Source organism: Elgaria multicarinata, chromosome 2 (genome assembly GCF_023053635.1).
Source record: "Elgaria multicarinata webbii isolate HBS135686 ecotype San Diego chromosome 2, rElgMul1.1.pri, whole genome shotgun sequence".
In the NCBI taxonomy this organism is placed as follows: Eukaryota; Metazoa; Chordata; class Lepidosauria; order Squamata; family Anguidae; genus Elgaria; species Elgaria multicarinata.
In genome coordinates, this window is record NC_086172.1 from 16,315,756 (window position 1) to 16,332,230 (window position 16,475).

Below are 16,475 nucleotides of genomic sequence, written 5' to 3' on the forward strand. Positions count from 1 at the left end.
CAAGGTCTTCCAACAGAACGTCCCATCTGTGGAAGAAAAGGAAAGGGAGACTTAACAACATCACAACATTGGACATAAGAAATAGTTGTGATGAGAGGTTGAAACGCAATATCCTCTAAAACTTGGACAGCCTAGAAGAGAGTAAGGCCGTAGCTAGACCTCAGGTTTATCCCAGGATTGTCCTGGGGTCAAACCTGTTCATCTAAGTGCCACACAGGGCATCTAGTGCTCAGGAAGGGACAAACCCGGGATGATCCTGGGAAAAACCTTAGGTCTAGCTACGGCCTAAGGGGAAGGTGAGAAATGGGGCTTGCCGGCTCCCCTGATCTGTGTTTCCAGACCAAGTTTAGGCGGTGCTGGTGCCTCCTGTCCCTCCTCCTCCGCCATGGGCCGTACTCTGCTTGGACCAGCCTTGGACGCCTCCGCAACCGCTCCAGCTGCTTCGCTGCCTCTGTCCTCTCCTGGGTGCACCTTGCCTCTCCTCTTGCAACGGAAAAACCTCTTCAACTTGGACAGCCTAGAAGAGAATGAGCAGAAGGTGAAAAATGGGGTTTGCCAGACTGAGTTTAGGCCATTGCATTTGCGAGGCTCTTTATGGCTTCATGTGTTCTCAGCTCTTTCTTACCCTCTACATCAACATTTGAGACATCTGCGCTGTATATGGAAAATGAGACCTCGCCACAGCTGAGGTCCAGGGTGGATGAAGAGGGGAGAACTTGGACTTCATTGGAGGATCTTAACTCTGTTGGGAGAAAAGAGACACAGACCATGGAGACATAATGAGCAAGACTCCCTGAGGGAAGAGCCCATTACCCTCAGAACCTTGGAGCTGGCACTGGCTAGATTGCTCTTCTCTCTTCCCCCGGATGCACCCGCCGTTTCTCCTTTTGCAATGAATCATTTTCTGCAACCTGGAGGGAATCTACACGTCGTACTGAAGGCACTTGCGTGAGCCTCCAGTGCGCCTCAAAACGAGGGTGTAGACGGAGAAAGAAGAGACGGAGGAAGAGGCGGTGGAGGAGGCGGCTGGGGAACCGGACATGTAGATTCCCTCTTGGATAGCCTGGAAGAGAGTGAGCAGAAGATGAGAAATGGGGCTTGCCGGCTCTTGATCTGTATCAGGAGTTGGCACAGAAGAACTGGGTTAAGGCCCATTTCTTCTGTGAGGCGGTGGATTCCCTTATTCTCATTTGTTTCCTGCCACATGCAAATGGCTGGAGTTCTGAAATGTTCCCCTCTCACCGCTCTCCAAGTTAAATTGAAGTGTTTTAACCTGCCCTGCGTGTGATCTCTAAAGGATCGCCCTGCCTTTGCTGGGGAGGAAGGAATCCCTTGGAAGGCACTGGATAATTGTCAAACAGAATCAGATCTGCTAAGAAATTGTACTTACATTCTCATTTTTTCTCCCCCTTCCTGTGTGCCAGTCAAGGAAAGATACCATCCACTAGACGTGTGAAAGGATTTCTGCCAATCTGGCACCTGTGTGTTTCTTTTGCTTCAGGCTAGATATGCACTTGTTCTTTTTATGAATAGCCTTGAGTCTGGTGTCCCCCCCCCATAACCATGGTGTCCCAGCATACATACAAAGGACATAGGACCTGTCACTTTGGCAATGTAATCAAATACATTCCAGTGCACACCTACACCCACCGCAATATGCCACAACATGAATTGCACCTCTCATTGCTGGGACCTGGGATCAGACGTACAGTAGTAGTTGAGGGAAAGCCCAGATTGGCATACGGTGCCTTCAGCCCACCAGGACTGGAGGGATGTGATATCTCAACTGGGTATCATGGTGTAAGAAGATGTGATGGTGTAAGAAAGAGAGCCAGACTGTCTGAAAGCTACTTTACCCTCTTTTCCAGAATGTGGGTTTGACAAGGTTGCTCCTGATGAAGCAGCTCTTGCTTCTGAAATGTATTCGATTCAATAAACAATGTTTTTCATAGCCACCTTTGAGCATACACTCTCTTTTTGTATTGTGGCCTGGTTTGGTGCTTCCGTGTTGGTGTACGTGTGTGTGTTGTAGACTGTATAACGTTGGTTTTGTATCAACCACTCTGGCTTCCAGTTTGTTTCCAAGCTCAGCCTGTGGTTCTGCTTCGCACCTGCAAAGCCCTCAGTGGTTTGGGGCTGATATTTGAAACATCTCCTCCTCTATGAATTTATAATCTTCTTTAGAGGTCCTCCCATCTGTCCACCCCTAGAGTGAGCCTAGGTTAGTGGGGATAGTGCTGGGAAAATGGTTTGGGAGACTGATTTGAAGATACAAATAGGACAACAGAGGTGGGATGGACTATGGAGACAGAGAGTGTTGAGAAATATGTCAGTAAGAATAAAGGAGAATTATTATAAACTTGTATGGAGGTGGTACTTAACTCCGGTTAGATTAAATAAGATTAATAAACAGCTTTCAGCAGATTGTTGGAGGGGTTGTGGAGAAAAGGGAACGTATTTACATATGTGGTGGGATTGTATACATGTGCAAAAGTTATGGAAGATGGTGTTTTATGAGATTGAACAGATTGTGGGATTTAAAGTAGAAGTTACACCAAGGATTGCATTACTCTCACTGCATGATGATCCTAAATGTAATAAAGAAATGAAAGAATTGATAACGAACCTACTGACAGCTGCGAGGTTGATAGTAACTAGGAATTGGAAAATTACAGGAGATTATTGTATTGAAGAATGGTATAAAGAAGTGTGGGACATTGCTATAAACGATAAATTGACATGTAATATAAAAATGCAAAGAGGCATAGTAAAAACGAATGATTTTGAGAGTATATGGAAAAAGTTCCTGGAGTTTGTATTTTCTAAAGGAAGGGGGGTTCCACCAACAGATGAAACTATGAGTTTTTGGAAACAAGAATGAGATCCCGAGGTGGGGGGAGCACTGTTATGTTTATTATATTATGTTTAATAGGTTAATATTGAATATATGATAGTAAGGTATGATAATATCTTGTATTAAGTGATTTTGATTTGTGTTTGTTGTTTTAATAATAAAAATATATATATAAAAAAATAATCTTCTTTAGAGGTCCTCCCATATGTCCACCCCTAGGGTGAGCCTAGGTTAGTGGACTCACGGCACGGGGCCTTTTCTGCAGCAGCACCCAATTTTGGAACTTCCTATAGGAGAGGTCAGGTTGGTCCCACTTCTGCCTAGCCTGAGATGGGCAGTAAAGACTGTTTTGTTCAAATGTTTGAAAGCTCCATCACACCTACACTTTTGCCCCGTATTATCCCCCTTCATTTCTATAACATGTGAAGCCCTGATCTCTTACACCTGTGTGCTTTTAGGGTTCATGCATCCTTACACCTCTCCTCCCCTGCACACCTGCAAATCGGCTATTGCATCCGCCTGTGGATCTCCTTCATTCCTCCCCTACACTTTATTCGTTGTTGGTGTTTGGACAACTCCCCGCACCCTGCACTGACTGTTATGGACATGGGACTACTAGGGTGTTGCTCTGCTTTTTCCTCAGCAGTAGCTTCCCTTGTTGCTGAACAGATTTGGGAAAAACAAAAACTTCTCTCCCCTAAGTAGTTTCGTGGATACCCCCTGTAAGTCATTAAGCGCCCTCCTACACATCTTTACTTGGAAGTAAGTCCTGGGTAGGATCTACACTACTGCTTTAAAGCACTTTATAACAGTTTTGACAACTGTTGGGTCCCAGGACACACTCCATATACCGTTGTCAAAACTGTTATAAAGCGCTTTAAAACAGTAGTGTAGATCCGCCCCCAGTTAGGAGCACTGAACACTGCCTGGGATCAAGCTGGTAGAAAGAAAGAAAGAAAGAAAGAAAGAAAGAAAGAAAGAAAGAAAGAAAGAAAGAAAGAAAGGGGTGAGGAGAGAGAGAGAGAGAATCCCACTTCAGTAAAGTGTCCACCTGGATGGAAAGAGACACGGGGCTCTTGCTTCCCCACTGACTCGAGGTTGCCTCTCCACCTCCCCTTGATGCAAAACAGAGGGGGGGCACCTGGAATAAGAAAAGCTGCCACTGCAGCCCTCCTGGCATTGGTACCCTCAGCCAACTGCGGAGACAGCTGGTGTCCAAGCCTTGTGGAAAGGGCACCAGGCAAACCCGGTTCCCCTCGCCCCCTTCCTGCACCTGCCTCTCATGGTGCCCCTCTTATACATGCTCCATCTGTCTAGAGATGTGAAGGGTTGGAAAAATAAAAAAATAAAATGAAGAAAAATGGATTATAGGGATGTTTTATTTTAGCATGACGAATAAAATGTTTAAGACAATGTGATCAGATATTTACTTCTCCAAATGATTTCTAAAAACTATGTACAGTGTTAGATTATTACTATTTCTGTGTACTAAGGACAAGCAAGTCCTAGGTTGCAAAATGAGACTACAACTCTCAAATGCAAGAGCAAGATGCATTTCTGCCTCTAGGGGGCAACGCTGCCACTGAAGCAGAAACTAGAACGGATAGTGATAGCTATAGCTCGGGAAATGAGTCTGATTAAATTTCATGCATATTCATTGAATCTTGGTCCCCCACCTTTTTCTCAGTTCTTTTTATGGGAATGGGGGCTTGACACTGTGGAGGACTAGCGGAGACATAAATAATTTCCTTTGTTACTAATGGTTTCCTCTGTTGTTTTAAATTGTTTTTGCCTGCTCCTCATAAACTGGCAAAACCAAAGAGATTCCTTATAGTTCAGGTGATCCTAACAGTTCAGGAGCTTTTGTTACCAAAAAGGTAAAAAAAAAAAAAAAAAGGAAAGGAAGTTCAGTTTGTAAGAATTGTTTGAATACACTGTATTTTAATTTACCAAATGTAATAATTTTATGCCAAACCAACTTGGACATAATTGCATTTTATGTTCCTAAAGTAACAACGTGACTTTCAATCTGTAAAAAGCGCTAATACTGCATTATTTCAGTTTTTCTGAAAATTACCATTTCCCCCCCGAAAACCCACCCACCCCGGAAGAAAAACATTTTTTCCCCATGGCTTCAAAATTTCTGGAAATTTTACATATCTACATCTGTCAAGCGCGCGCGCGCGCACACACACACACAAGCTTTCCGTGGATCTCTAGAACTGGAATATGTGTTTACTCAGACGTAAGACTCTCTCTGTTCAATGGGGTTTACTCGAAGGTCAGCCTGCATGTGACTTTAGCAGTTGAAATCAATGGGATTTACTTTTGAGTAAAGGAACCAGCAGATCTGTAGTTTATGAACTTGAAGTTGCACCGCTTCGCATGATCAGAGGAACAGAAGAGCAATCCTTCGCACTGGTGGAAAACAGGAACAGAATTTAAGGGGGGATTTAAAAAATCAAAGGATGGCCCAATCTGATTTAAATTGGGCATGCTCAAAGCCCTCCTTAAGAGCTATCACTGTGCCAATTGGAATCTCTTTATCTTTAAAAATGAGGGTGCTGCTAGCAAGGAGGGTGCAGTCCTTCTACAACTTCATTGGCTGCCAGTCCAGGTCCGGGCCTGATTCAAAGTGCTGGGATTAACATTTAAAGCCCTAAACGGTTTGGGGGCAGGCTATTTGAAGGAACGCCTCCTCCCATAGGTGCCTGCCCGGCCCTTGAGATCATCCACAGGGGTCCTTCTCCGTGAGCCCCTGCCGAAGGAAGTGAGGCAGGTGGCTACTAGGAGGAGGGCTTTCTCTGCTGTGGCACCCCGGTTGCGGAATGAGCTCCCCAGAGAGGTTCGCTTGGCACCTACATTGTTTTCTTTCCGTCGCCAGCTGAAGACCTTTTTATTTTCTCAGCATTTTAACACCTCATTTAACTTAAATTTAAACTTTGCTGTTTTTAGGGTGACCATATAAAAATGAGGACAGGGCTCCTGTATCTTTAACAGTTGCATAGAAATGGGAACTTCAGCAGGTGTCCTTTGTATGTATGGAGAACCTGGTGAAATTCCCTCTTCATCACAATATTTAAAGGTGCAGGAGCTATACTAGAGTGACCAGATTTAAAAGAGGGCAGGGCACCTGCAGCTTTAACTGTTGTGATGAAGAAGAAATTTCACCAGGTTCCCCATATATACAAATGACAATACAACTGTTAAAGATACAAGAGCCCTGTCCTCCTTTTCATAGGGTCACCATAGCTGTTTGAATCTCATGTTTTAACCTATATTAATTTTTGCTGTGTGGTTTCATTCTGGTTGTGCTTTTTATATTGTATTTTGTATTTGTGTTTTAAATATGTTGGTTGTTTTTATGCTCTTCATAGTTTTAATTTTTGTGAACCGCCCAGAGAGCTTCGGCTATTGGGCGGTATAAAAATGTAATAAATAAATAGATAAAAAAAATAAAAAAATCCATCTTTCTTTTAAGGTGAAAATGCCTACTCAGAAGTAAGAACATAGAGTTCAATGGGACCTCCAAGGGATTTTAATACTAAGATGTTATCTAGAATAGGTTTGTCTTAATTGTCTGCTGTAAAATCAGACGTGTGACCAAAGCTATGTTTGGGTGGACACCCCCCCCCTTGGAGCTGGACACACACCCTGCGGCCGGACATGTCCTCCTTTTTGGTTTCCAAAATATGGTCACCCTAGCTTTAGGCTTACAACAAACCTATGAGGTAGGTTAGGCTAAGAGATAGTGGTTTGAATAGAGGCAGACAAAAAGTCTCCAGAGAGTTGGAAGTCGTAGAAACGAGGCTCTCTTGCCCGGACAAACACAAACACACACACAGAGACACACATGCTGTTCTGGCGCTGAAGTAGTTTCTTCACATCGTTGATAATGCAAATGTTTTTCCCCAGAGCCATTTGTACTGAGTAAGGGACAAGTTGAGCATCATTGACCCATTTTTCTCCAGTTTGCCACATGGCATATCGTATGTCTTTTTTCAAGAGAGCCAGTGTGGTGTAGTGGCTAAAGTGTTGGACTGGGAGTCAAGAGATCTGGGTTCTAGTCCCCACTCAGCCATGGAAACCCACTGGGTGACTTTGGGCCAGTCACAGACTCTCAGCCCAACCCACCTTACAGGGTTGTTGTGAGGATAAAATGGAGAGGATTATGTACACCGCCTTGGGTTCCTTGGAGGAAAAAAGGTGGATATAAATGCAATAATCAATAAATAAAATAAAATTGGTAAAAACTGCTGATGTACTTTATTCAGATTTGTTGAGATGCACCTTCCATGGGTTTGGTGAAGTTCTGAGCAGTACAGATTCTTTAAGGATTTTCTGCCACATGAAATCCTATGGCAACAACTACTGGCATACTTATGTCAGGCACGCTCAAAGCTCCATCCGATGAGCGTTTTATTGCACGCTCGTTCCTGGGCACTCACGGAGTGTGCTCAGGTCCCTCACATGACGTCGTCTGCCTCCCGTGCGCCTCCCGCTCCTTCTGGCTTTCCTTGCTTGACAAAAAGCTCTCCACAAAGAATGATGTATTTTTGAACACGGAATCGCTGCTCTCTCCTGCTGTGTGCAGGAGAAGCAGCGCCATTAGAGCAGCGGACTCCATGGGCCTCGTGCTCGTTAGGCACTTCCTCTTTTGAAAAGAGGAAGTAACTGAGGAACAAAAATACCTTCAGAGAAGCGACGGTAGGGAGCATGTTAACCCCCAGTGTGATGGAGCTTTGACTGTTAACTCCAAATGTACATATAGGCCTCCTGCCCCTTCTGGCCTTCCTGGCGCAACAAAAAACAACGACACCTCTTAAGTATGATGTTTTTTTAAACTCGGAATCACTGCTCTCTCTTGCTGTGGGTACGAGAAGCATAGGGTGACCATATGAAAAGGAGGACAAGGCTCCTGTATCTTTAACAATTGCATAGAAAAGGGAATTTCAGCAGGTGTCATTTGTATGCATGTCACAACTGGTGAAACTTCCTCTTCATCACAACAGTTAAAGCTGCAGGAGCTATACTGCAGCTATACTGGGACCAGATTTAAAAGAGGGCAGGGCACTTGCAGCTTTAACTCTTGTGATGAAGAGGGAATTTCACCAGGTTCTCCATACATACAAATGACACCTGCAGAAATTCCCTTTTCTATGCAACTGTTAAAGGTACAGGAGCCCTGTCCTCCTTTTCATATGGTCACCCTAAGAAGCAGCGCCATTAGAGCAGTGGACTCCATGGGCCTCGTGCTCGTTCTCTAGAGGAATTAACTGAGGAACAGAAACACGGGCAGAGAAGTGACGGGGAACAAAATGGGGGCCGAATATCGATTCGGGGGAGGTCCGGATTGACCCGGGATCCAAAGCGGTTTGGAGAGGGATTGCACAGCCCTAGTGGAAACCAGGCCTTACCCAGAACATTTTAAAAAGAACAAACATTACAAGGAGTGGGAGTATGGGGTCTCCCTGTGTCCCTTCCCCACTCCTGCAATGCCTTCCCAAGAGCCCCAAACAGAGAAGGATGAACAATGATCAGCAAGTGTTACAAACTTACGTCATGCCAATTATATCAAAGCCAATTGGAGAGGAAGGTCTATGGATCAAAATGCTTCATTAAAAAAATGAATTACCGTACTATTAAAAATGAATGACTAGAGACCCACTTCTTCCTTAGTACTACAGAGCAAGTAGGTGCAAATCACTCAAGCAAACGAGCCAAACCAAATACCAAAGAGGACAGCTAAAAACAACTAACTGTGTTGGGAAAGCGTTCCCTCGGATTGCTGCATATGAAGTTCTGCCTGCTCTGAATGGAACCAAAATCCTCGGACGGGCCAGACCAGACCAGGCAGCCCACCTGCTGCCTGGCCGCTGCACGACCGCCAGCTTCTGTGCCCACCTAGCTGCTGCCCGCTGCATCACAACACCTGCCACCAGCTGCTGCATGCAGAAATCTCAATCTCCCAACCTGGGCTTCGATCCAGGCCTTCTGTCTATTACCTTCGCAAAATCATGGAAGACGGGTGAGGTGCTGGATGACTGGGAACTACAGACCAGTCAGTCTGACAGCCATCCCTGGGAAAATTTTGGAGCAAATTATAAAGAAGTCAGTCTGTAAGCACCTTGAAAACAATGCAGTGTTTACTAGAAGCCAATGAAAAAGAAGAGATAGTCCCTAGTGTTGGAAAATAGAAAAAGGTTTTTACTTTTGGCTACATATATCTTCAATCTTTAAAAATTGTATTGTTGTAAAAGGACAATGTATAAAATGCTCGACGTTTCGGATCTCCCGATCCTTCTTCAGGAGCTACAAATTAACGAAAAACTTTTTCATCAACACATACAATACTTACATTGAATTTTTGTCATAAATTGTATGCACATTAACAACATTAAAATATGCAAAAAGAAAACAAAAAAGGAGAAGAGGGAAGGGAATATAGGAGGACAAGAGAAAAAGAGAGAAAACACTAGGGACTATCTCTTCTTTTTCATTGGATTCACAGAGTGGTTTTTTCCCTCCTTCATTTTGACGATTACTAGAAGCCAACATGGATTTGTCAGGAACAAATCCGGCCAGACTTATTTGATCTCATTTTTTGATCGGGTAACCTCCCTTGTGGACTGTGGGAATGCTGTGGACATAATGTATCTTGACTTCAGCAAAGCTTTTGACAAAGTGCCCCATGATATTCTGATTAACAAACTAGCTAAAAGTGGGCTAGGTGGAACAACCATTAGGTGGATTCACAGTTGGCTACAGAATCGGACTCAAAGAGTGCTTATCAACGGTTCCTTCTCAAACTGGGGGGAGGGAACGAGTGGGGAACCGCAGGGCTCAGTCCTGGGTCCAGTGCTCTTCAACTTTGTATTAATTGTTTGGACAAGGAGGTGCAGGGAACGCTTATCAAAATTGCAGATGACACAAAATTGGGTGGGATGGATAGCTAATACCCTGGAAGACAGAAACAAACCTCAAAGTGATCTTGATAGGCTGGAGTGCTGGGCTGAAAACAACAGAATGAAATTCAATAGGGATAAATGCCAAGTTCTACATCTAGAGCAAATGCACAGTTACAAGATGGGGGTACTTGGCTCAGCAATGCTACAAACGAAAAGGGTCTTGGGATTGTTGTAAATCACAAGCTGAATATGAGCCAACAGTGTGACGTGGCTGCAAAAAAAGCAAATACTACTTTGGGCTGCATTAATAGAAGTATAGCTTCCAAATCGCATGAGGTACTGGATCCTCTCTATTCGGCCCTGGTTAGGCCTCATCTTGAGTATTGCGTCCAGTTCTGTCACCACACTTCAAGAAGGATGCAGACAAGCTGGAGCGTGTTCAGAGGAGGGCAACCAGGATGATCAGGGGTCTGGAAACAAAGCCCTATGAAGAGAGACAACATTGAGGGAAGACATGATAGCACTTTTCAAATACTTAAGGTTGTCGAACAGAGAAGGGCCGGGATCTCTTCTCGATCATCCCAGACTGCAGGACACGGAATAACGGGCTCAAGTTACATGAATCCAGATTTCAGCTGGACATCAGAAAAAACTTCCTGACTGTTAGAGCAGTACGACAATGGAACCAGTGACCTAGGCCGGATCTACACTATTGCTTTAAAGCGCTTTATAACAGTTTTATAGCGCTTTAAAGCAGTAGTGTAGTGTAGGCACTAGGGAGGTTGTGGGCTCTCCCACACAAGACAAGAGGCCTTCAAGAGGCAGCTGGATAACCATCTGTCAAGTCTGCTTTAGGGTGGATTCCTGCATTAAGATGGGGGTTGGTCTCAATGGCCTTATAGGCCCCTTCCAACTCTACTATTCTATGATTCTATGGAGATTATAAATTCATACAGGAGGAGATATTGCAAATATCAGCTGCAAACCACTGAGGGCTTTATAGATATGAAGCAGAACCACAGGCTGAGCTTGGAAACAAACTGGAAGCCAGTGTAGTTGATACAAAACCAGCATTATACAGCATACAATACAACACACACACACATACACACCCCAACACGGAAGTTCCAAACCAGGCCACAATACAAAAAGAGAGTGTATGCTCAAAGGCGGCTATGACAAACATTGTTTCTTGAATCGAATCCATTTCAGAAGCAAGAGCTGCTTCATCAGGGGCAACCTTGCCAAAGCCACATTCTGGAAAGAGGCTAAATCAGCTCTCAGACAGTCTGGCTCTTCTTCTCACCCCCTCAGATCATCTTTCTTACCCCATGATGCCCTGACAGTATATATTCAAATGCTGGGACATTGCACCAGCCCAGTCCTGGCAGGCTGAAGGCACTGCAAGCCAATCTGGGCTCTCCCTCATCCACTACTATACGTCTGATCCCAGGTCCCAGCAATAAGAGGTGCAGTTCACGTCATGGCACATGGTGTGGTGGTGGTGGTGGGTGGGCGCACTGGCATGCATTGGACCTCTGTGTGCATTGCCAGAAGAGACGGGACCCGTGTCCCTTATGAGCAGTGTGTTGGGGGCACCATGGATATGGTAAGACAGACAGACACGAGGCTATTCCTAGAAAGCCCAGGTGCTGCTCTAGCCTGAATCCAAAGAAACACGCATGGAATAGCCAGGGGATGGACATGGATGAAAGGCCAAGCCCAGAATAAGGCCACGTCACAGTAACAATACCCCTGGCTGCTCAGTTGCTGAGGTCATTGTGACACGCCCTCCCCTGTGACACATGACACAGCTGGTTCTGGGGCCAGCTGGGCAGAAATCCTGTCACCTGATGAGTGAGTGGTTTTCGTTGTTGCGTTAGAGGGAGAGAGAGAGAACAAGAATGTAAGTAGAATTCCTTAGCAGCCCTGGTTTCTGGTTGGCCCATTATCCAGCGCCTTCTGAGGGCTTCCTTCCTCCCCAGCAAAGGCCGGGCTACCCTTCAGAGACCACACGCAGGGCAGGGCGGCAGGAGGGGGACATCTTCACAACTTTAGCCGGTGGCAGGTGGAATGAAGCCACAAAGAATAAGAAACGGGCCTAAACCCACACAGACCAGGAGGAGCCGTCAAGCCCCCTTTCTCACCTTCTGCTCACTCTCTTCTAGGCTGTCCAAGTTGAAGAAGTTATTCCATAGCAAGAGGAGAGCCAAGGTGCACCCAGGAGATGCAGGAAGCAGCGAAGCAGCTGGAGCAGTTGCGGAGGCGGCCAAGGCTGGTCGCAGGTGCTGGCGCTTTGGGCCGTGCTGCCGAGGGACCCAAATACGGCCCATGGCAGAGGAGGAGGGACAGGAGGCACCAGCGCCTCCTCCCAAGAAGAAGTGGTTTTCCCTCTTCTACAGGGGGAGAAAAACTGTTCTGGTGGAAGAGCCCAAGGAGAAACCCTCTCTGGGATGTGCCGTCCGAGGTGAGGAGATGCCTAGGTCCTTGGGGGGATGGATAGGCCAGGGGGGATCGTCACCAGGGGGGCTGGCCGCTGCTTGGGGCACTCTAGCCAGTGCCAGCTCCAGGGTCCGGGGGGGAAGGGAATGGGCCCCTCCTTTGGTGAGTCTTGCTAATTATGTTAACATGGTCTCTGTGTCTCCTTTCCCCCCCAACAGAGTCAAGATCCTCCAATGTTATCCAGGTGGTCCCCTCTTCGTCCACCATTGACCTCAGCTGTGGTCAGGTGTCATCATCAATTTATAGTGCTGACGTCTCGAATGTGGACGAAGAGGGTAAGAAACAGCGCAGAGGCTTCCCTCGTAGGTGTCTTTTGCATCAAGGACCTTTCTTGCTGCTGAGCCATTGCTTTTCAGCAAAGAGGCGTCAACTTAAGTTGAGATATTAAGACTAAGTTTAGATATTATGTTACTACTAGGTGTAGCTATGCTTGGTTGCCTAGATGTATTTCTTGTATTGTGCAGCAGTCTCCTGTCTGCGCACTAGAGTAGATGAAACGCCAACCACGCCATATGGCAAACATGGGTCTTGGTGAGAAAGGCCCGACCACAACCCACAGGCTTGGAAGCAGCAGTTCCCACCTCCTTTGGGAGCTCGATTGCTAGCCCCAAGCCAGTGACCCCCCTCCTCCCAACCATTTCTGAAGTCTAATGTTCTGCTATCATTAAGACCCCCCTTCTCCTTTCTGCCTTACAGGTGATGATCTCCTGGTGGAGGATCTTGACTCTTACAGGATCTGAAACATCTTGGCACATCCCTCCTTCTTTCTTTCCTTCCTTCCTTCTCTCTCTCTCTCTTTGCCTTTCTCTCTTCATCCTTTCTTTTCCATTCTATCTTTTTCCTCTCTCTTTTTGTCTCCTTGGGCTCATTTTCCACCGCGACAGACTTTTCCCCTCTGCAGAGGAAGAACCACTTCTTTTTGGGAAGCTGTGCTGGTGCATCCTGAACCTCCTCCTCCAGCCTGGGCCGTACGCTGCTTCCTCTCCAGCACGGCCCGAAACCCCAGCGCCTGCGACCAGACCTTGGACCAGCCACACCAGCTCCGCCATGCTCGCTGCTTCCTCCTCCTCCTCCCGGGTTCACCTTGGCTTTCCTCTTGCTATGGACAACCTCTTCAGCTTTCACAGCCTAGGCCTTGCCTACTGAGTTTCAGCCTTTTCATTTGCTGGCTTTCATTTGTTATCATCATCATTATTATCATTATTATTAAATATTTGTTCAATATTAACTCTTTTTTGGTTGTCTTTCATCCTTTCAGATGCATGGGGAGGGAACAATGTACTTGGGTCTACTTCCGTTGTAAAAAAACTCAATTTACACCAAACACACACACACACAAGCACGAATGCACACACACACACACACACACACACACACACACACACCTGGAACCTGTAAATAAAAGCCTCCATAATAATCCGTTTAAAGGCACCTGAAGCAACAGAGCAGGCTTACCAACAGAACCACACTTGAACCACATGGGCGAATACAAGGAAGGGCTGGCGGGGGACTGAAAAGATAGTAACGCCACCTAATGGACCTAGATATTTTTCATGCTGTGCCTTAATATAAGTTTCTTCTCCTGTCTTAAAAATGAGGTGTTGGGAACATTTAGGACATATTCAGTCAATTAGGTGCTGGGAACGTTAATGCTGCCTGTGCATCCACGAAAACTAAAGGAGTGGCAATTTGTATGACATGTAACATTCCTTTTGAAGCAACCGACCAAAAGAAAGCTGTAGAAGGGAGATCTAGAGCTCCATCACACCTGCTCGTTTGCCCTCGAATTATCCACCCTCGTTTCCATAGCGTGTGAAAGCCTGATCAACTTACGCCTTTGGGCCTTTACGTTTCATCCATCTTTACACTTCTCCTCTCCTGCGCACCAGCGTATCGGTGTTGTTCCAATGAGATGCACCTCCCCCTCCCCCAGATCTCCTTTGTACCTCCCCCTACAGTTCATTGGTTGGTGGTAGTTGGACACCTCGCCCTCCCTAGTAAGCGACATGGGGCCCTCCTGGTCTTGCCCTGCTTTTTCTAGAAAGTAGCTTCTCTTGTTACTGAATTCACTTCGGGGGGGGGGGAACTCTGTCTCTCTCCTACGTACTTTCGTGGTTATTCCCTGTTGCCTAGGCTACGTCCGTTCCCCTCACCCTACCTGGAGGTTTTAGAATGTGAACATACTAAAATCAGATGCATGCTGACCTTTGAGTAAACTCCGTTGAACACAGAGAGAGACTTCTGAATAAACAGAAGTAAGACCTCAGAAGTAAGCATGGGGCTGCAGAGCACTTCTTTCCAGTTTGCTGTTATGGACTTTAAAAAGAAAAAAGCTGAGTGACCACACGATTTAAAATCACTTCTATGTGTTTACTCAGAAGAAAGTCTCTCTCTGTTCAATGGGGTTTAAAAGGTAAGCTTGCATATGATTTTAGTATGACTGGGATGTAAATGCAGTCGAAATCAATGGGATTTACTTTTGAGTAAGGGAACCAGCAGATCTCTATTTTATGAACTTGAAGATGCACCGCTTCGTATGATCAAAGCAATAGAAGATCGATCCTTCAATCCTCCGGACTTGTGGACTAACAGGAAAAGGGTTTAAGAGAGGGAAATTAAACAAAATCATTAAAAAATCAAAGGATGACCCAATCTGATTCAAACTTGGCATGCTGAAAGCCCTCCTTAAGAGCTATCACTGTGCCAATTTTGATCTCTTTATCTTTAAAACTTATGCAGATGTGAGCATTTGTTTAATTTCCATTTTAAAAATCCCTTAAAATCAAAGGATGACCCAATCTGATTCAAACTTGGCATGGCTAAAGCCCACCTTAAGACCTATCACTGCCAATTCTGATCTCTTTGTCTCTAAAAATGAGGGCACTGCGGGCAAAAAGGCTGCATTTTCCACATTTTTTATTTATTTTATTTATTTATTTATTTATTTATTACATTTTTATACCGCCCAATAGCCGAAGCTCTCTGGGCGGTTCACAAAAACATTTCTTTTAAGGTGAATAGGCCTACTCAGGAGTAAGAACATAGAGTTCAATGGGACCTCACTCCCTTCCCCTTCACAGCTGAGAGGGGAACTGCTCTGCCCTCCTCTTTTATTAGTGAGACCGACCTTAGACATATGCGCCCCCAACAAAGAACGGGATGGTGGATAGAAGGCAACCACCGAAATACATGGGAGGGAGGAGAGCATTGATTTCACAGGGAAGGAACATCATCCAGTCTTCCTGTGTTCCAAAAAGGAATGAAACATGGAGGATAAGAGCTGAAGTTTGTGCAGGACGTGGACGACATCATGTGGGTAAGGGATCGAGCTGCAAAAGTGCATACCAGGCATGGGGAGTGTGCGATAAATCGCTGGTGTGATAACACTGATGAACTTATATGCACCTAATTAGAAACAAGGTTTATTCTTTCATGAGGTTTTTGAGGTAATCTTAAGAGTTTGTTGAAGGTGAAGTGAGATTCGGAGGTGATTTCAATGGAGTAGTAAATGCTGCTGGAGACAGGAAAAAAAACCCAAGTCAAAGGAATCTACCAATATCCTTCCATCTAGCTTTTTTAAAGGCATACACTCCTTATATTTGATAGACATGTGGAGTTTTAAATAGGGTGACCATATGGAAAGGAGGACAGGGCTCTTGTATCTTTAACAGTGGCATAGAAAAGGAGATTTCAGGAGGTGCCATTTGTATGCATGCAGCACCTGGCAAAATCCCCTCATCTAGGGTGACCATAGGCACCGGATTACTCCGGTAACCACCGGGGAAACTGCACGATCCGGAGGATCCGGAGTGGGCCGCTGAAACACCGGGGCGGGGGGGGGACTCGGCCGCGGCCGCCCTTACCTGCCTGCAGCATTTTTTTTGGGTGCACGGTGGCCATCTTTATTATTCAAGGCAAGCAAGGCAGAGGCGGGCGGAGGCGGCGAGGTGGAGGGCAATCTGCGGCAAGTGCCGCCGCTGTCACCACCAGCCCGCCCCCGCCGCCGCCAAGAAAACACAAGCAGCAAGCCGCAGAACCATCGAGGCGGGCGGCGCGGCCTGGCGCGGCCCGTCCCGGCGCGGCCGTAGCAGCCGCAGTGGCAAGCAGGCATCGAGGTGGCCGGCGCGGCGCGGCCCGGCGCGGCGCGGCCTGGTCGCAGGCAGCCGCAGCAGCGGAACCATCGAGGCGGGCGGTGCAGCCCGGCGCGGCGC